Source organism: Paramisgurnus dabryanus, chromosome 13 (assembly GCF_030506205.2).
Source record: "Paramisgurnus dabryanus chromosome 13, PD_genome_1.1, whole genome shotgun sequence".
Taxonomy (NCBI): domain Eukaryota; kingdom Metazoa; phylum Chordata; class Actinopteri; order Cypriniformes; family Cobitidae; genus Paramisgurnus; species Paramisgurnus dabryanus.
The window spans coordinates 12321856-12344117 of record NC_133349.1 but is presented as its reverse complement, the minus strand read 5'-3'; positions in this window follow the sequence as shown (position 1 = coordinate 12344117).

Genomic DNA, 22262 nt, shown 5'->3' with positions numbered 1-22262 from the left:
TAGCCTGACTACGTCAGACTTTGTACTTCCGCTAAATTTCATTACGCTTCTGTACTCAGTCTGAGATACCTCCCATTCAAACCGTTTTCCTCAGGTTTCAAAACAACCGGCGAATCAATGAACAGAGGGCGGGCTGAGAGCCGTGACGTAGACGCTAAGCGCCGAATGTACGGTTGTAGTTTGTAGTGGACATGGAGGCACAGAAAGCTATTTGCTCTGTTGTGGAGAACCGGCACTTGCCAACTTAATCCCGAACAAGAAAAGTGTTTGTTAAACATTTTGAATGGAGATTATGTTGTTGCCCTACTCCCGACAGGTTTTGGGAAAAGTTTAATTTATCAACTATTATCGATCGTCAGCGAGAAACTGTGTGCAGCACAGCTTGACGTGCACAACAATCGATATCATGGAAGGAAATTTCATTGTTCACAGTTAATGGTGGAGGACGCGTGGGCAAACATTCTTTGGTGACGTTCCTGATTAACCAGAAAAAAAGGTAGGAAGATTTAATTTACATATGGTTATGGCCGTCTGGTGGAAGAGTTTGAGAGGAGAGAGGGGCGTTCCTCCACTTAGACGTGAGTGGAAAGACACCGTAAGGATAGTGTTCAACTAGCTCTGGCCCGATTTACTTTACATAATCTGCAGAAGTCGTTCATAGCCATGTTAACTTCGGTATTTCGCTCGATGGGTTTGTTTTCACATCATGCGTGTGTTTTACAGCAGAAATTTGATGCGGCTGAGCTGGCGCATAACGCACATCATATCCAAACGTTATGTGATTGGCTTACGTTTAGACCAATGATTTTAAACTTCAGACAAGCCCCTCCCATGAGAAGGAAAACGATTGTCAATTATGCCCAGCCAGACTCTGTCTATGAAGCGAAGCAAAATAGCAGAGGATGGTTCTACCAGGCTAGCAACTTATGCCCATGAAGAAAAAGTCTCTCCACGTCTGTGGCAAGTAATTCTGATCTAATAAAGCACCTCACATCGTCACATGCTGCCACAAAATTAGTGATTTCTCTTTAGTATCCATTTTAGTCATTTAACATATTTAATTTTGTAAGGAGCATTCAAGTTATTTGAAATATGATTTTTTTTTTAGTAACGCAGTAATTACTTTTCCTGGTAATTAATTACTTTTATAATAATGTAACAGAGTTACTAACTCAGTTACTATTTGTGAGAAGTAATTAGTAACTATAACTAATTACTTTTTTAAAGTAACGTTCCCAACACTGTTAATCACACATGATGTCCGAGCTCTAATTACTAAAAAAATACTATGGTACATGCAGTTATATGCTGTTTTGACTCGTACACCCTTTATTTCTTGACCTGTTTGTCTCTTCTGTAATTTTGTCATTTTCTGTAATTCTGCATAGAAAGAGGGCTCAAATATTTAAATCCTGTATGTTACTAATGTGTCTAACATGATGAATTTCATTCAATTTTGATTACTGGCTGATATAGCTAATTCATTTAAAAGCTGAAATTTTATTAATTTATCAATGAATGATGCATTTGGAATATATCTTAGCCTAATATTTCATTTAATAGCATTGCACAGACATTAAGGACATTGAATCTGGTTTCTTACTTGAATTTGGTTAGTCTTCCATCATTTTGTCTGTTCTAACCCTTTGTCTGACCTAAACTCTCTGTCTCACCATTTTTATAAGATTTCTTTTACAGCAAACTCATTTTCTCTGGTCACTGATTCTGGTGAACTACTCCTTAGAAATGGAGCAAAACACCTGAGCCCACATCAACACTAAAATCCTCCTAACACCTATCAGGTACCATGGAGAAACAGATCTCAGGAGGGTCAGATAAAAACAGTAAAATCAATGCTATCTCATGGCAGTTCATACGTATTTTATGAGGGAGGCTAATTCGTATTAATGTATACAACCACATTCGTACATTTTTTAATGCTTTGCCTTGGCTCCTGTGGCAGTGGGGTTATGTGTGGGGTTTTGTTATTATTTTATCGTACGTTTTTTCAAAATTCAAGTAAAATAACGAATTCAGGCTGGTTTCACCTAAGTTAAAGTGAATTCGATGTGTTCATAATTTGTTGACAAGTCAGGATAACACACTCCCATAAATCCCATAATTCATGGAGAGTACTATCTTATTATATTGCATTAAGGAAAACAGCACCTTGCCGTTAGCTAATGAGAAATGGACAAAATGCCATTAGAGAGATTTACATGTACATCCATGCATTTGGCAGACGCTTTAATCCAAAGCAGCTTGAAATATAAATGCTTGAATGCACTATATCAATACTTGCACTCCTTTGAATCCATGACCTTGCCATTGCTAATGTAATGATTTTTCGAGAAAGTGAAAAAGACAGATGAAGAAAGGTGTTAATGTATTCTTAATATACTTTCCCTGCACTGTAAAAAATGATATCATAACAACATTTATAACAAAATAAGTCAAAACTTAAAATAAAGTTGAATTGACTTGCATAATTAAGTTGTTTAAACTTCATGCTGCATTTATTTTTACAGTGGTTGCCGTTTCTCCAAATTCACTGTTAATAACACAGCACTAGATACAATGATACAAACTGCCATGATGTCACGTAACAAACATTACCTAGGCTCTTAAAAATCAGAGAGTGAAACAGTTAGTTTGATGGTTCATGTATGTAAATGTGGATGTCAGCAGTTTTTATTAAATTGAAATGAAGGAGTTTGTATCAGATCTCAGTACCGGTCTGTTATGCCGGCTGTGTTAAATCCTGTTCTGCTTTAATTAATAAAAAAGAGCTTAAGGGCAACGCTCTAACGTAGTGTGAATATATAAGACAACTACTTCAATTTTTAACATGTTGTGATCGCTGTAGAAAATCTGGAGACCCCCAAGGCACTTAAAATTGCATGAGCGAGAAAAACACTCGAGCACAGATATGAGCTGCAGGCATTAACAAAACAAACATGTGAAATGTGGGAATTCTTGATGATGTCTGTTTGATGGGAGAAACTGATTGATGTGAGCTGAAATCTAAAGCGACTTTCTCTTCTAAGCCTCTTTTACTGCTATCTTGTCTAACACAAATTTCCCAGTTGTGATGCAAAACGAACACAGATTTCATGTGTACAAACGCTGTTAATGTTGATAGAATAACATTTCAATAACTTTCCAATCATGATACAATGCACACACCAGGGATATTATTCATTTTTACTACACAATAAACTTTATGATATGAGCAAATGGAACCAACTTACATATTCTGTTGTGTTTACTGTTATTAGAAAGAATTTCTAGGTCAACACAAAGTCAACAAACCAATAAACTTCATAATTTTTAGTTCCACAAGAAATTAAGTAGCACTGTGCTACTGTGTATTTCATTTATGTCAGCGAGATTTATTTTTAGTGCAAACACATTCTTTTCATGTAAATGATGCTTATATAGATTGCAACAAAATTCAGAGGTATTTAACACAATTAACAATTAATGCGCAATTACACACATCATTCTTTGTGATTTCCTCCTTCAGCTTGTACTAACTAATAGCCAATGGAAATTAAATAAATTAAAATATCTTAATAGTTCAATTTTAAAGGGATAGTTCGCCCAAAAATGAAAATCATGTCATGCTGTTTTAAACCTGTATGAGTTTCTTTATTCTAATGAACACAAAAGCAGATATTTTGATACATGATGGTATCCATTGACTTCCATAGTAGGAAAAACAAATGAAGAGTTTGGCTCCAAAACGCAATAAATCCATTTTGACTTATTTCAGTTAAAATGTGTTTTCTATACCAAGAAAGTGACGATATGAAAACCACCATTTATGTTACAAACTTTCACATAGCATCTTTATGTTAAAAATTCAAATCCATATTTTGATTTTCAAAAATGTATTAAAAAAACTGATTTTTATTATAAATTATTTATTATAATTATTTTTATAATATAATTATTTATTATAATTATGATAATTATTTATTATAATTATGATAATTATTTATTATTTTTATTTTATTATATTTTATTATAAAAAGTTTTTTTTGAAAATGCTATAAATCTATTGAATCAATATATAAATGTGCATTTATCTTTGCCATGTTATATTCATTTAGTTGACTTGTGGTATACACTGATTTAAAAAATAAACATTGATGGCATTAATCAAAACACTTACTTTGTGATGTTAAGAACACTTAATTGACATCCATTGCTGTTGTCATCCTTGGGACGTCGTCACTGAACTTTTTTGACAGCGATCAGCTGGTCCTGCTTGATTTTCGTTGACTTTGAGTAAAATAATTGAAAGTTTTTCATAAGATCCCCTGGGGTCAATGTGTTACAATGAGAGAAGCTTGATGCTGTCGTGTGAGAACAAACAACAGCCGTCATTTTCCGGTGCCCTAGTGTCTTGCATTTCTTTCCTGCCACAGAAAACCACCACAGGTTTATCAATTTCACCAAAAGTATTTTGTTTTTGTTTGTTTGTTAATCACAAAGTACAAAGTAGATGAGGAAAACTAGGATTCCGTGTGTATTTAACGCGCCGCCATTGTTGTTTATAATGCGTGGAATGGTGCGCTCTGATTGGTGCGGATTTATTGCATTCTGCAGAGAAAAAATGGAGAAAAGATGACACAATAACACAACGGATATTGGATTTTGCATAAAATGAAGAATTTACTTTTGTAATACTGACCTGATACAATACTGATTTTGGTGGTAACTCTTTTTTTCATGGTATTTTTGGAACCAAACCCTTCAAATACTATGGAAATCAATAAGTACTGTCATCTGCAGTGGCAGCCGGTGACATTTTCGAGGGTGCACGATGCGAAGTTTGTCACAACATAAATGTAAGCCCATTATGTGTGTGACTTGTCATTTCAAAATATCACATAAACTTGTGTGCATCACGCGGGATGTATGAAAATACGAGCCTGCTGCAGACATTTCGAAGCTTTTGCCAGATACTGGCAAGATATCAGAGTTTAGTGTTAAGTTAGTGTCTTGTGAGTATTTTGTGAACATGAGCCGTGAACGTCTTTTATCATAAACCCTTTTGATACGTGTGCAGCAGGCACGTATTTTGACAAGACTTAAAATGCACATGGTTCACATGACGCAATGAACACATTGAAATGACGATCAACACACATGATACTCATGAACACATATTTTGAATTTCCGCCCCTCGGAAGAGAAGTCACTGCTAAACTGCGCATTCAGCAGCATAAAAAACTAGGGGGGAGTAATGAGGGTGAGTAAATAATGACAGAATTTTCATTTTTGGATAAACTATAGATCCAAATTGATATTATTGAATGAGCGTACATATCTAAAACCTACAGGTTTACTGCTCACTACAGCACAGTGCATTGAGAATTCACATTACACACTGGATTGTGGGAATGGTTTGGTGTCCCCTGCTGACTTAGAGTTTATGAAGACCCTTTGTATCCCCCTCGAGGCCACGGCATCCATCAGAAACAGTGTGTGGGACCTGGCAGGGTGCGTGATTGAGATCTTCGGGTCTCGGGACGGACAGAAGGCTCAGAGGTTTTTTGTCCCCAAACACCTCCCAGGCAGGCAGGGCCACAGGTTAATGAAAAACACCAGCTTCGTCCCCACAGAGCACCTGACAGTTTGAGGAATGCAGGGGTGGAGGACTCATAAGGCTGAATAGAGGAGTGCTAATCAAAGATATTTACACTACGGTGAAAAACTTAAGCATTCAGGCCATGTATGACATGCAGCAAAACTGTTGAAAGGTAACAGGATGTAACCAAAGTCAGTTTATTTAATTTAGTTTTTTGGTAATAGCAAAAAGAAAATCCATTTATAGTTTAAATAGGTCTTACCTCATAACACAAGTCATAAAAAAGCACAAAACTGTCTAAACTGTGAGTTCAGTACAATAACATGTCAAAACAGACGTATAGTCAAAGCATAATTTTTCCTTAAACAATTTTTACACTATAGCTACATCATTACCATAGCAACAAAGGCACCATAGATATATCAGAAATTGTCTACACCGTCTGGGTAAACAGATCAGACATCATCATATGCAAAACAGTGCGCAAAAGAGTCAGTCCCAAAGGTCATATTTTAAAACCTCAGAAACAAATGTGAACTCACAAAGACATTTTATCCAAATGCTGAAACATCCAACAGACGCCTACTGACAGGCATGTTTTCATAACACAGACTATTGAAATATATCTTCCATCAAAGTGTGTGGAAATGAACCGTCACAGAGAAATAAGTGAGAGAGAAAGTCAGGCAGATGTAATTGTTATTCAAAACAGAAGTGTCAGAAATGGGCGAGCTCATACTGGGTGAGAGGATTGCTTGTTCTCCCTGAAGGAATAGAGGAGCATTGGTCTTCCTGAATTTCTGTGAATCAAAGTCACTTATTACCCACATACAAAATTATACAGCTCTTATACACAATCTTTTCAGGGCCTTATTGACCAAATCTCATTTACAGAGATAACATTTTCCTCCTTTTATCTTATGTATGGCTGATAATGGTTTTATTTGCTTCCGTGGATAAGTGAAAATGTTGGCCAATGAGTTATATGATATACATGAATAGTTGAGAGATTTCTCAATATTCCTTGCATATTGGGTTTCCTTAAAATGCTAGTGTTGTGTACTTTTAAAAGTAACTTAAATATTTTACATTTATGCATTTGTCAGATGCTTTTATCCAAAGAGACTTGCGGTGCATTGCAAGGTATAAAAGAAAACATTTCTTGTAAAGTTTTGATGTTACTTTACCAGGTAAACTCATTTACTATGCATTAAATTGAACATTTTACCTTCAATAATGCACTTGCTGGTTACAACGGTATAACTATCTCAAGGTACTCAATTTCCTGTTTTTATGCCTTGCCATCTTTTATGGTCATTGCCGTATTCATTTTAGCTTTTGGTAAAGCACAGTTTTATTGTACAAGGTGATGTGAAGGATTTAGAAACACCCCAGTAGTCACACAGGGTCTCGTAAGAGAATAATCAATCAGCAATCCGCGCCAGAGCTGTCGCTGCCCAATTTTTTTTGTACCTCTTTAATGATCAGTCAAAGCAGATTTGCATTGGTCAATCCAATTGGGAGTGATGAACACTCCAGTCACTGCAGAGGAAAACTAAATAGATCACAGATTGATGAATTGGAGACCTTTCTCTACACAGCTTGATTTCTTTTTAATTATTCAGATTGGCCACCGAGATCACCGGTAAATGTATCAATGTCTAACGTAGTGGGCTTTAAAAATGCCCAGGATATTCAAACTGAATTTCAAAAACACCTGTAACGTATGCAACATAAACAAAACAGCATGCACAGTAAAATAAACAACTGTGTAATCTCAATAAGGCTAAGTTTAGCTTACAGTACTATGAAATTAATATATTGTTACCTTAAAGGGCCCCTAACCTAGGTGTTTTCAGCAATATTAAAATACTCTCTGGTATCCCCAGAATGTGCCTGTAACACACACTGGCGACTCATTTTCTAAGAGGAAAAAAATTTAAAAGTGTGTTTTTTTAGGTTGGGGGGCTTTAAAGAAATGCATCATGTCTATTTGGACCTACAGTAAACAGGGTATCTAAAGACCATTTTCCTAGCTAGCCAAAGCCGCAAAATAAACAACAACCTTGTGAAGTGGAAGGACATCAAACTGCTCAGTCTTCAATGATTTAAAATCGTGTTTACGGCTCTGGCGTGACCCCCTGGGTCCTGCAACTAATGGCACGGTTTTATGTTGAGCACACACCCCACTGAGAGATTCTTACATGCGCAATATCTCAATTTCACTCTCTCCTGGTCAGTGATGCTCAGCCAGGCGAAGCACAACGATCAATGGACGCAGAGCAACTCAAATTGCCGGCAGTGTAAACCAAGCACAAGATTTATTTGGTTAATTAGTTTGATCGTCTAATGTACAAACACAATACAAATGCCAAGGCTACCTTATCATTTGCTTATTTCCCCTCGCATTCTAGCACATACAGTAAACACATATATCTATCTATCTATCTATCTGTCTGTCTGTCTGTCTATCTATATCTATCTATCTCTCTCTCTCTCTCTCTCTCTCTCTCTCTCTCTCTCTCTCTTTCTCTTTCTCTCATCATTAAAGTGATAGTTCACTTTAAAATTAAAATTCTGTCATCATTTACTCATCCTGTTGTTTTAAACCTGTATGAATTTCTTTTTTCTGATGAACACAAAAGAAGTTGAAAATGATGGTAAACACACAGCAGATAGTGACCATTGACTTCCATAGTAGGAATAAAAAATATGATGGAATTTAATGGGTATCGTCAACTGTGTGCTTACAGTTGTACCATCATTTATCAAAATATTTTCTTCATCATTTATCAAAATCCTTCCAAAATATGTTTTTCCTACTATGGAAGTCAATGGTCACTATCTGCTGTGTGTTTACCATCATTGATCAATATCTTCTTTTGTGTTCATCAGGAAAAAAATCATACAGGTTTAGAACAACATGAAGATGAGTAAATGATGACAAAATTTTAAAGGAACACCAGGCAAGTCTGAGTGTTATTTCTGTACGAGCTCCCCCTAGTGTCTGGGAGTAAATGTTTTCAACAAACTGTTGTCCCTCCCCCCTTGCAACCCAGCTTATCAGCTGTCAACCCATCTGAGCAGAGGAACCGGCTATTTTAAATCCAGTTATGTCTATCGAGGTAAGTAATATTTCCTTTCCAACTGATTTTTTATTTTTATTGTGTTGTCATGCATAATAGTATTTTTATTCTGAACAACCGATATGATTGAGGCAAACTACAGCTTTCGTGTTTTGTTTTTTTTGGGAGAGTGGGCATGAGAATAATATAATTATAAATAAATAAATAAATAAATATATATGACAGGACGAGTATATATGACAGGACGCGTATATACACGTGTACGAGCCCTAGCTCAGTCAGAAGCTCTTTTAATTTTCTTGAAATCCTCCGTCAAGGCTTTTCGCTGTTTCTTCCCCGGCACTGCCATTGGCAACAATCGCTAGCAGTGTTTTGTTCGCTTGCCTCTGTGTTGTGTGCCGTAAAGTGATCCTGCTTCTCGCGACATCTGAGACTTTGCGAGACTGAAGGACGGCGGGTCGGATAACTTGCAAGTGGGTATTCTTCCTACAGGTGGTAGGGGTCTTCACTCGTCCTGTAATGAGTCATTTAACCATATACCGACTTACGAAGATGATTTATTAACATAAAAATGCTTTTTTCAAAATTCTATAAATCTATTGAATCAGTATAAATGTGCATTCATCTTTGCCTTTTAATATTCATTTAGTTGAACAGTTGTACACACTGATAAAAAATAAACATTAATGGCATTAATCAAAACACTTACTTTGTCATATTAAGAACACTGTCATTGCTGCGCGGTTATACTTGACATCGATCAGCTGTAAAATGTTTTGGTCCTGATCGATTCTCGTTGACTTTGAGTAAAATAATGTAACCTTTTTCATAAGATCCCTTGGGGTCAATGTGTTACTGTGCATTCCGACCGCCACCGGCGAGAGCGTCAATAAAAGCTCTAGCTGCCCTGACAACGACGCTAAAGAAAAGTTGTAGTGGACGCTCTGACGCTCGAATGCATTCTCTGAACTCCTCTCAGGCGGAGGTTTCCGCCTTCCGATTGGTTGCCAGTGAACATTTCCGCCTTCCGATTGGTTGCCGCTGAACCGCGTCATATCTCATTACCATAAAGTTGAGCTGAAATTCAACTCTCCTCGACGCTCACGCTGTACATGACGCGCCGCGCTGCTGCTCGCCGGAGCCCGCCGCCGGCTCTCATTGAAAATGAATGACTTCCGGCCACTTTGACGCTCTCGCCGGTGGCGGTCTGAATGCACAGTTAGTGCGAGAGAAGCTTGATGCTGTCGGGAGAACAAGCAACTGGCTCCGAGTGCCTCTCACGTAAATTATTAGATGTTGATGGCTTACGTTTCTTTCCCGTTACAGAAAACCACAGGTTGTTTTTGTTTGTTTGTTGATCACGAAGTACAAAGTATATGAGAAAAACTAGGACTCTGTGTACTCAACGCACAGCCATTGTTTGTTTACATTGCGTGGAATGGTGCGCTGTAATTTGTGGCAGATGACAGATGACAGAATAACATGGCGGACATTGGATTTTGCATAAAATTAAGAATTTACTTTTAAATACTGATTTTGGCAGTAACTAATTTTTTTCAAAAATGGCATTTATTGCGTTTTGGAACCAAACACTTCATATATATATATATGTATGTATATTATGTGTTGACTTACCTGATAAAGACCACTTGTTGGTTAAAACTTTTTAATGTAATTAATAATTAATTAAATGTAATTAATTAATTAATAAAAAATATTTTGGAGCTAAAAAGTTGCCCCAGGCCTAAAGTATTTAAGACATGACTAGAAGTTATAGCCTACACACTTAAAACCAAATCTCTTTTAAAAGTTACAAAGAACCGTATCTAATAATAATAGTACACTCTAAAATGGCTGGGTTATTTTTTATCCATGCTGGGTAATTATTGGACAGAACATAAACGCTGGGTTAAAATTAACCCAATGCTGGGTTCTTTTAACCCAACTGCTGGATTTGTATTACCAATTTCTGCATAAAAACAACCCATCATTGGGTTATTTTTAACCTGGCATGTGTACTGTCCAATTCAGAATGTACCCAGCATGGCTTAAAAATAACCATTTTTAGAGGGTATATTGTACTAAGTATGTACTTTAAGTACTTAAGTACAGTTAAGATTATTATAATAACTAAAATCCTTAAGTTTATGTATATATTTTTCTAATAGATTTGCAATATGGGCATAATGTAAAATAAGCCAAAATAAAGCCCTTTTGGGGTTGGTTGGTTGGATGGATGATTGTCAGTCACATAATTGTCTCATAATTGTGGTCTTGACCTAGAGGTGGCAATCTAATGATTGCTCATATATGGGAATGTGACAGTGCCCGCAGGCTCCTACAGAATAAATGCAGTGCATTAGAAGCAGGAGCCGTCTCCTCACCTTGATTCAGTCCGAAGTGTTTTTCCATACAGTATGATTCGTCACAGCTGATGCTGATTAGACCCAAGTGGTTGTTGCATAACCTGCTTGGAAAGAAACACACTGTTCTGCTCATGTCTTGTTGATGAAGCTCATTGTTTCAAACAAATGAATGGCTACGGACGAAGCAACGAAAGGTTGTCTGGGGAGAGACAATGCTGCGGCAGACTGTAACGTCAACATGGGAGATGTAGCGCTGATGAAACAGAAAATGGCAAAGCAGGCACGTACCGTAGGGAATACTTGACAAAGAACAAGCTAGATTAGTTTGTGATCGGTCTTAATCTGAGGGTAGAGTGTTTACAGAGAGGGCCTGTTAGAGAAACTATCTATTACCAAAGGGAAAGCATTTGTGACAAGGCTGGCTTATTTAGAGAACCTAACGTGTGACAGAACATCTGATCAAGCAACCACTCACAACTTAAGAAAAATAACTCTTGCTGCTTAAAATTCTGTCACTTGTCCTAAATTTTCACCAGTCGACCACAAACATCATATTATGCGCCCTTCAAACTATATAATTTCAATATCTACTGTATCAAAACACTCTTTGGTTGTGCATAAGTAATATGAACCATATTTCAACTTGTGAATAATTCACAGTCAGGCTGTCACTTTAAGGTTGACTCATTTCATACACTAGCTGTGTGTCAAAATATTTCAGTTGCACTGCTAAATTATGCAGTTGTTTGGGATGTGCGCTGAAGAGTTATCACCACATCAACAGATATAATCACTTGAAAGTTGACTTTCAAGCATTTCCCTTAACTGTAATTAAACAAACTATATTCAGTAAGTCACCAAAGGATGAATTCTGTGACTCATAGTTCCATTAATAGTGGAAAAATATGACAAATGCATTCAGTATGATAGGCGATAAAAATCATGTTGGCACAAGTTTTCCCATTAAATAACATCCATAAGGAGACATTGCATTACTCTGAATATTTTCAGGAGGCCAAATTAACCTTAAAGTGTCAGTCAGGTGAAATTTCTAAGCTTTCTAAAAATGGAGTCCCCAACAACAGGTTTAAATGCATGCAAGGTCAAATAACACTGTTTTTTTTTTTGTTAAAATGTAATATTACCCCATTTCTCAGAGATCCCCAAACAATTTGTGTGAAGCCGATCAACGACTCAGTCTGCTTAAACCACACCTTTCGGTAGCCTACTCTGCTCTGATTGGTCAACTGACTCAGTCTCCGCACAGTCCAACAAGTGCAACATGCATTGACCTAGTGTTAACATGACTTACTGAGAAAACATTGGCAACATGAATACACATCATTCATCATTAATCCAAACAATAAAAACGACGACAGACACTAACATATTTACACTCATTTTAAGGGACAATTTTTTTTTTAAATAGCGTCGCTGTCCGGTGAAAAACACGCATGTCCATTTTGCCGATTTTGAGATTTGTCGACGGATTGAATGTCCAGGTTCACTTCCGTATACAGTATGCTTCACGTATCTAAATGGCCAATGAAAAGTTGTGAAATCATGTAGCCAAATAAACAGCCTGGTGAGACAATGACTTTCCTTCATCGAGGTAAACGTTTCCCCCCTGAAGCCAGACATACCTCTAGTGACAAAATTATGCAAGTACATGCATATTTTACATACGTACCTCTGACAGGGTTTCCCACAGCATATTTCAGTTAAGGCGGCCCGCCTACGCTTGGAAACCCTACCGCCTTAACTAATTTGTCAAAAAAAAAAAACAAATTCACTGCACAAAAGGCCGTCAAGTTCATCTCGGAGAATAGCGCGTACGCGCATTACACCACATGCGGGGACGCGCGCCACACGATCGAAATGAGAAAGACGTGGTCCGGAGACCGTCACTGTCTGGAGGATAACTAGCCAGTTGATAAAACATCTCGAAGAATATCGCGGATGTGCTTCACACTGCGAGCGTGCACGCGCACCACACGGCCGAAATGAGATAAGACTTGCTCCGTCATGTCTGGAGGATAGCCAGTTGATAAAACACGTGTCCGTGAGAACTGTAAGTGGACTTATGTTTTGGGGTTATTCAAGCCTGTTATTGTATTAGTCTATAGTTCTTCTAATTTTAAAGTAAGTTAGCTGGTGATTTTGTTGTTTGAGCAACCTGCTAGGGTTTCACGTTCCTGTTGATTAGATATAATGGTTGAGCGCTCTTGCTCACTTTATCCATCTGCATTATTTACATGCTACAGTTACACTCCTTTAAGATAATGTAATTAATAGTGGGAAATAATCAGTTTACGATCTTCGTGCTATCTATCATTGTTCGCCAGACGTTCTACAACATCTGCTTTAGTTTGTGTTTATTAACCCTTTAGTTTCACTTCATAACGCAGCTATTCCCATTATTGGTATCTGTTAAAAACATTAAAATTCATTAATAATCTAGTATGTTTCATTTTTTGTCATAGTTTCTTCAAAATTAAGTTTTATTTGAGTGTTTTAAAAATAAATATTTGATTTATTTATTTTATTAAAATATTTAAGTTTTCATCATGATGCATACGCCCCGCACCTTTGATTGCCACGCCCTTGGCCCCGCCCATCCGCCCAACCCTACCACCTTGACTAACAAATTTTCTGCGGGAAATCTTGTCTGACATATATAGCAATTGTAATTCGCTTTGGATAAAAGCGTCAGCTAAATGAATAAATGTAAATAACTTTATTAATCGTGCACTTTTTGGTTCCTACTACTTTGCACATCGTTTACATTGATGGACAGCTACAAGATACACTGCAAAACAGGTAATTTTCAATTTTGGATCTGGCATTTTAAGTTAGTCTATTATTGAGTTTGCTATTAGTGTACAGTTGCCTATGTGAGGTCAGAACATCAGGGAAAAAAACAAAGAAATGCTTTGTTAAACAAGTGACAAAACAATAATTTTGTGTTTTTGTCCTTATGCATCTGAAAGTCAATTTCTATAAAGAGAATTCAGCTTGGTCATGCGTGTTTGGGACCCTCAAACAATGTACCCACCAATTTAATTTTAAATCCAACATTATACATGTATGTTAGTGGCAGTGTTCCTGTGGTGATCTTTACTGACCATAATCCACAAATCACAAAAACTTTATTTTTTATTGTTATGCATTTGGCCAACACTTTACTCCAAAGTGAATTGGATTAATAACTGTATTACAAGGAATACATTTTCTAAGTAAGTGTGTGTGTTCATGTAGAAAGGCATTATGACATGACACACCATACAAAGGCTTCAGTTTCACATCTCCCAAAATAAAGTTTTACAGGTAAGTCCCCCTTCCCTGAGCACAATGAGTAGATTATACAGTACATAAAAGACTCTGGAGGGCCTTTTACAGTACATAGTACCCCCACTGTTCACCATTTGCTTACACTGTAATGATATCTGGTCTACTTGCTGACTGGTCTCATTGATTTAATATCTGCCTGCCCGCCCGCCAGCCGGGCTCCGCAATGCACCTGCCATCATCAATTTCTTAACAAAATTACCCAGGTATTAGTAACCGATCCCATCATGCCTTCAAAAGAAAATAATGTAAATCTACAATCCCAAGCAAACACTTTATCCTGCCATACTGGCTCTCACTCCACCAGTGATGAAATAAATAAGGCCATGCAGTTTTCCAAAAATGCTCAAGTTGCTTTAAATCAATGTATTGCATTTCAAACTTTTTTACTCCAGTGTCCTTCCCTGTCTCAATATGCAGCCCAATATGGGCTATTCTTAAATGCAGCATTGTCTTCTTGACACGTTACATTAATGGCCTTTTTGAACCTGACAGCGGTGTCACGTTGCCTTAAGAACTTCAGTTCTGCGAGTGCATCCGTTCTGACAGCCTTAATTGAATTTTCACCCTGGTTGTCAATTGAACAAGACAACATTGTTAAATTGCCCCCCACTCACTTAATTTAAATGCATCCATCAACACTAAATCTAATCGATTATGTCAATGAAGGCTAGACAACATCGACTGATGGGAACTTGGAAAAACATCTGTACATTTTTTATAAAGACAGAACATTTAAATAATGATCATAATGAACATAAATATAGAAAAGCATATTTCACATATTGGAATATTGAGCCCTGCAGGACAGTCATATGTGGACAGATTGGTCTTGTTCTACTGGAATAATTATCATCAATATGAATTAATCCTGATCTATGTAGCATTATCTTGACATTATCTGACTTCTCAATTGAAAAGGCACTCTACACTGAGAGCCTTGCACTTTCAGAGGAAATAATTTTGTATCAGCAGCAGCTCGTGACTGCTCATGGACGAAGCTCTACCAACCCAAATTCGCAGCAACGTCCGAAAAATATTTGCATGCTCAAAGTCTAGTGTGACTGCACCTTTACAGTGCATTCAATCTGCACATTTTATCAGTATGTGTGTTCCCTGGGATTCAAACCCATGACCTTTTCGCAGTGCTAATGCAATGCCTTACCCAATTGAGGTCCGGGAACACTTTTTTCTGTTTCAATCATGAATTAAATTGACTAAATTATGCCAGTCGATCAGACCACACTTTGTCGCATTACAGTGCTTTCCAGTTTTGTATTGTAAATATGAACAGACTGTGAGCACAGCGTCTAAATCACCTAGGATACAGCTACAAATCAAATATATTGCTTTGTTTCCCCTCGTAAATTTCAGATGTAATGCTTTATTGTGAAGGCACAAACGACAAACGGAGGTTTGTCTAAAAAATCAATATGGCAATGTAGTGGAAATAATTACTTGATGGTATACTGCACAGATACATTCATTCATTCATTGTAATTCAAACACACCAAACAATCATCTGTCTTCTCCTGTCAGAATTTTCTATTCAAAGCCAAACAGAGCTGGTTCATCCTACAATTCAAACAATACCATGTCATACATTTCCCCCCTCATACAATCAGGCTCAGTGAGCTGAATCAAGATCACTTCCACAGAAATGAAAAGACAGACAAACACCCTAACATGTTCTGGAGCTTATTTTGTTTTGAGTATTGACGTAGTACACAATTATGTACAGTACAGTATGTCTTGCAGTGAAAATAAACATCTAATGTACACAAAAGACATTTGGGTTTGGAAATATATTTTCATATTAAATGCCTATGAAAATAAAATGAAAAACTGTCATTTGTTTTGTAATATTGTGGTATTTTTTTTACAAATGGCTTATCTGTGAGCTTCAATATTTTTTTATTTATATATTTATTATATGAATTATTAATATATTTTCAACTTCAAATGATTCAATCAGATCTTGATGGACAAATTCAAATCCAGCTCTGCCTTATTTCATTTCAGAAGCCGATTTCACGCAGATATACGTCAGCACGGGGAAAATTAGGCAACTTTAAGCCAACTGTTTAAGCCAATTTGCCACAACAAGCTAATGGTTGGCAGTCTGTTAGGTTTTTAGTGCAAAACTGCAAACTCACAAGACGTGAAAAAAGTGACAAGGTTCCGAATAAAATATTTGTTGAGGGTTCTGGAGGCCCGTCCCCAGAGAAAAATTGAGAATTTAACAAGAAAATGGGAAAAGACAACATTTGCTTCAAGTGAAAAAAGCACTTTTATTAATAATACTTTTTACCACATTTTTTTTTTTGAAACACCAGCCAACATGTTTTCATTCAATAAATAAAAAAATTCAGTTCACAAACCAATGCAAATGCAAAAATTAAAAAAGTCTAAAGTCATAATTTAGCAAATGTAAAATTGAAAAAAAAAAGACCGGGAACAGAATTTTGAAGTGTTACACAGACCTACATTGATTATATTGTGTTTTATTTAACTCGGTTGTCTTGTGTAGAATGACAATGCTGTAATACGGGGATTGGCTGGGAACTATAGCTGTCTCGTCATCTGTATAGGTCATCGAGGCGGTCTGATTTAAGAAAAGTAATAGTTAAATTGCAAAGAAAGAAAGAAAGAAATTACAGTAGCCTATTTAGGATGCCCTAAGCGGACTTTTACTGTGGTGCCCCCTTTAGTTAAAAAAACAACAAAATCACATACAACTATAGTATTTGTGAGAATATAATTTTAAATGCTATTGTTATGATTTATAAATGTATTTTGACAGCAACACAAACTAAAATTATACAAATATGCAAGAATTATATATTATAGCCTATATTTCTGCATCTGTACCTGTGTAGCTAATGGACTTTAGCTTAATCTAATGTAACAAAGCTGATCTTACATGTCAGCATAAATCCAAGCAATTTTGGAAAATTACTAAATGTCTTTCTTGTAAGTAAATTTAAGGTCAGCTTTAACAGCAGATGTCTATTAACAAAGTTGGTATGCGGTCAGTTAAACAGGTGTTTATTGATTTAACACTCAGTCATTCAGTTAAGCAGGTTTTGTTAATTAAAATAATAAATAAGGGCATAGAACCTTGTTATTAGCACATACAAAACAACAAATTTCTTCAGCATATCTTTATTATGTTTCAAAACGCAACGCACACAATGTCATTTAAACAATTGAAGTTACATGATATAAATTGGTACATTGTTATTCTACTTAAATCAGATAGTGTAGAATGCTGTGTCTTCCCAGGCACAGTTGTCCATCAATTGTGACGTCTGTTACTGTGCAATTGGATGGCGTATGATATAGATGGTGGGGGCTCAGAAAATGCTGGGATGGTGCTTTGCATTATCTGCTAACTCACCACGAAATGCTGTATATAATGTCATATAGTTTGTATGCATGCTGTTGTGATTCATATTAATACAGAAGGAAACGCTTTTATTTTCGGATCAACCAAGATGGTTCCGCCTGGGTAGTTTGTGCAAACTGCGTTCTCTGACAGTATTTTACACATGGTTACTTTACTTAAATAAGACATCCTTGATGGCGTGTGCCTTCCTCTGGAGGACGCAGCCTTTGAAATGTGTGATCCTAATCAAAACACTGTTTCGTGACTGACTTTTAAATTTTTAAAATTAATAATCCTAGTTTAATATGTTCCTGCTTGCCTTATTTATAGACACTGCGGTCTGTACGAGGCCCTTGCCTGCCAGTTGCTGTGGCCCATCACAACAAACTTACTTGACTTACTAACAGACTACACTTGATTTGAAAAACTTTATCAACTAGTACCTAAGTTATAAGTCAATTTAAAAGCATAACATTGTTAGAAACAAACTTACCTCAGAGTTGCTGTTGTACTGCAAAAAGGTATCCATTGAAAATAAGAGCATGACATTATCTTGCTTTTAAATGCTGATTGGTCAAAAGATATGAGGATGATTGAGAGGTGGGGTGTCAGCTTGAAAGATTATCTCACTTAAGTCTATGATCTTACAATTTCTGACTGATCGACCGACCCCCCCCCCCCCACCCCCTTCGGATCTACACAATTCACATGAATTACATATTTTGATTCAAAACGACAAATTGTACAACAATTTGTACGACAAAAGTGATTACTTCGCAAGTGAGTGTCATCTAACTTACTTGTGTGTGTGTGTGTGTGTGTTCTGCACCTCCCGCTAAAGTTATTTTTTGGCTGAGGCGCTCGTCTGGATCATAAAGTGAACAAACAAAGCAAGCAAGCAAATGACGAAATCAAGAGGAAACTCACAAAATGCTAAGCTAATTAAATTTTTTTGCATCTCTCATTCAAATACATGAACATTTTAAAAAGATATGGCTCATAAGACATTACAAACATGCATCTGTCTGCGGTCAATGTAAGCCAACCTCACAGTCTGAGCTACTTTGTTGGCATCGGTTTGGTGTGTCCCTATCTTTAAAGGGAAAGTTCACTTTAAAATCAAAAGTTTGTACTCCACATCTTTGTAAAGTTATGTTTTGTGTGAGTCTTAGCACAGATCTTTTTCATACTATAGACCCTTTTACTGTTTGAACACAATGATGACGTGGCAACGTATGTGCGCGCAGTTTGGCAACGGAAGTATGGCAAGAATCAGCAGTGAAGCAACACAGACAGAGAAATGTATTTTAAAAAGTTGACTTATCAACTTTTCATCACAGCTACCAGATCCGTGTACTATAGTGGAGTGGATAGAAGACGTTACCAGATGACCAAATATAAAGTTGCCAGATACAGTAATATTAGTATATTATTATTCTGTATTAGTGCAACCAAAGGCAACAATCAAGGACATTTTGATGCTGGGAAACTTTCTGAGTTGCTAACACGTTAGAACCAATGGGGAATAACACCACATCCGTTGCCAAAATGCATGCGCAGGCTATTTGATCACGTGGGCTGTAAAAGGGTCTATGACGTTTGAAAACAAGATACTTGACAACCAACAAAGTTTGATAGTATTAATGTCCAACTTACACCATACTGTAGGTTCCAAATACTTAATTTTAGCCTTCTGATACAACCCTGTGGCTTTAAATAACTTTAAAGACTGCTTTCATTTTTATTTTTAAAAGATTTGTAACACCTCACTATGAACTACCGTTGGCTTTGTAAAAAAAATAACAACATCTAGGTTTGAAACAAAATGAGAATGATAATAAAATGAACTTTTATTTACTCATTTAGGTTAACACCCTTTATGTCATCATACTGTACATAATTGGACATATGGAAAATGCATTTTAAAACAGCTGCAGGATCTATACCACTTAATGAACTGATTTAATTGTCAATTCAGAAAATCTGTAAAACATACAGAATCATTACTTGGTTAATGGAGGAAAGCAATGCTTTAGCTGACAATGCATGGTGTTCTGCTTGTTCCGTCTTGTTTGGCAATTAAATATATATTGCATTACATTGCTTTGCAATAATTTTGCTATTCTGTATGTGTCTCAACACAATCTAAAAACTAGCATTTCCAAATGTATGTAATGACAGTAAAAGCACTGTAACTCAAAATATATTATAGATGTTTGTGGTAATGGAAGGAAATTACCCTTTAAAACTGAAATGCTGAGAAATCAATAGGCAGTTGTTCTTCAGATCTTTTGTGAAGCATTTGCATCAACCTAAAAAACCCTGAAACCTAAGAACAACCTTGAAATTAAATTGTTGCTGAATGCTTTTAGAGAAAGAAGAAAATGAAAACATTTAAAGTGCTTTTGTGGAGATGCATTGAAGTTTAAAAATATGCCTTTCCAAATTTACTGAAAAAAAAAAATAGTGAAAGAGATAAGACAAGTCATCAATACTTCAAGAAGTAAATGCATTTTATTGCACACATTCCGTAATAATGAATACAACAAAAGAGAATTAATGTAAATTATATTGTGGTCTAATAATACACAAGCAGCTGCATATGCAAATTCATGTGTTGCCACGATAAAACGCCACCTATTTAAAAACATACAATAAAGATAATGTCCCAAAATACAAACATTAGAGTATTGTATATTGAATGTTATATAGTTGCCATTGTTTTGGAGGCAGATCTTTAATCCTGTTCACTGGTGGCCGGTAAGAGGTGGTTATGAAAATAAGTCCTCTGTCAATGGTACTCTGTCGTAAACTTTGCAGAAACTTGTCAGTACTAACATCAGAGGGCAGCATGTATTTCCCTCCATAAGAATCTTAATTTCCCATTGCACAAGATTCTTTTTCACTTTATGAGGAAACTGTGTCTCGTGGGACTATGTGATTGATTGCCTTCATTAACTTCCATAAAATTTTGTTTTGTTTCTTTCTTTTCTTGGCTTACGGCATTGCATATGCTCTGTAACTGAATCGTGTGTATAGTTTCCATCTCAGCAGCTTGTCTTGTTCTGTACAATGGAAAGACGCATGTTTTCTCCATCTGCTTGTGTTGTGTTATCACTGCCAACACTGAAGCTGAAGGAAAACAGGACCGGATAAGATCTGCTGCCTTTGTTGCAGTTGCAAGCAGACACGGGCGATGTGGTCTATCATGTCTACCAATATTTAGATGGTAACAATGCTTAGTCTTGGTATAAAAGCGTGTGAAAAACACCACGTTAATAAAATACAGCTTTAGGCGTAATACTGCCTTTTATAATAAAACAACAACTAACAGTTAGAAATAATGTTTAAGAGAAACTTAATTGTTGGCTATTTAAAGCCTTTTATGGTTAAAATATTGAAAAGTTTGAGGTTTGAAGGTCATAGAGACAGAGAGACTTACACAATTGTGTGAGTTTCAATACATGATAAACATCTGTCTTTTGTGCTATTTTTACTTTCGGTAACATTTCTGCTGGTTATTAGACAGATGTAAAAAAGAATGCATTTATTTTAATTCAGTAACTACACCAACTGACAGCAGGTTTAACAAATGTCTACTTCCCCTTGCAATCTTCTAGTGAACTACATTCCTAAAATCCCTAATTCTCCAGTAACTCGATGTGGATTTCGCAGCAGAAATGTGAGTACACAGATAAGTATTGACAGCTTGCCTGTGGGGTCAAACATAATGAATCAGGTGAGAGAGAAATGGACTTCATAATGCTGGGCTTGATGTTTTAACATACACTCTAAAATAGCTGGGTTATTGTTGACCCATAATGGGTACACTGAAAAACATTATAATTAAGATTTACTGCAAGTTCTTGCACAGGTTTCTTAAGTAAATTTCACACTTGTAAAATAAGTAAAATTTACTTAGAAAAGCTTATTTAAATTAACAAAAAAACAATAAGTTTACAAAGTAAAGTTAAAGTACACTTTAAAAATTTGTGATGCACACTCACCTAAAGGATTATTAGGAACACCATACTAAAACTGTGTTGGACCCCCTTTCGCCTTCAGAACTGCCTTAATTCTACGTGGCATTAATTCAACAAGGTGTTGAAAGCATTCTTTAGAAATGTTGGCCCAAATTGATAGGATAGCATCTTGCAGTTGATGGAGATTTGTGGGATACACATCCAGGGCACGAATCTCCCGTTCCACCACATCCCAAAGATGCTCTATTGGGTTGAGATCTGGTGACTGTGGGGGCCATTTTAGTACAGTAAACTCATTGTCATGTTCAAGAAACCAATTTGAAATGATTCAAGCTTTGTGACATGGTGCATTATCCTGCTGGAAGTAGCCATCAGAGGATGGGTACATGGTGGTCATAAAGGGATGGACATGGTCAGAAACAATGCTCAGGTAGGCCGTGGCATTTAAACGATGCCCAATTGGCACTGAGGGGCCTAAAGTGTGCCAAGAAA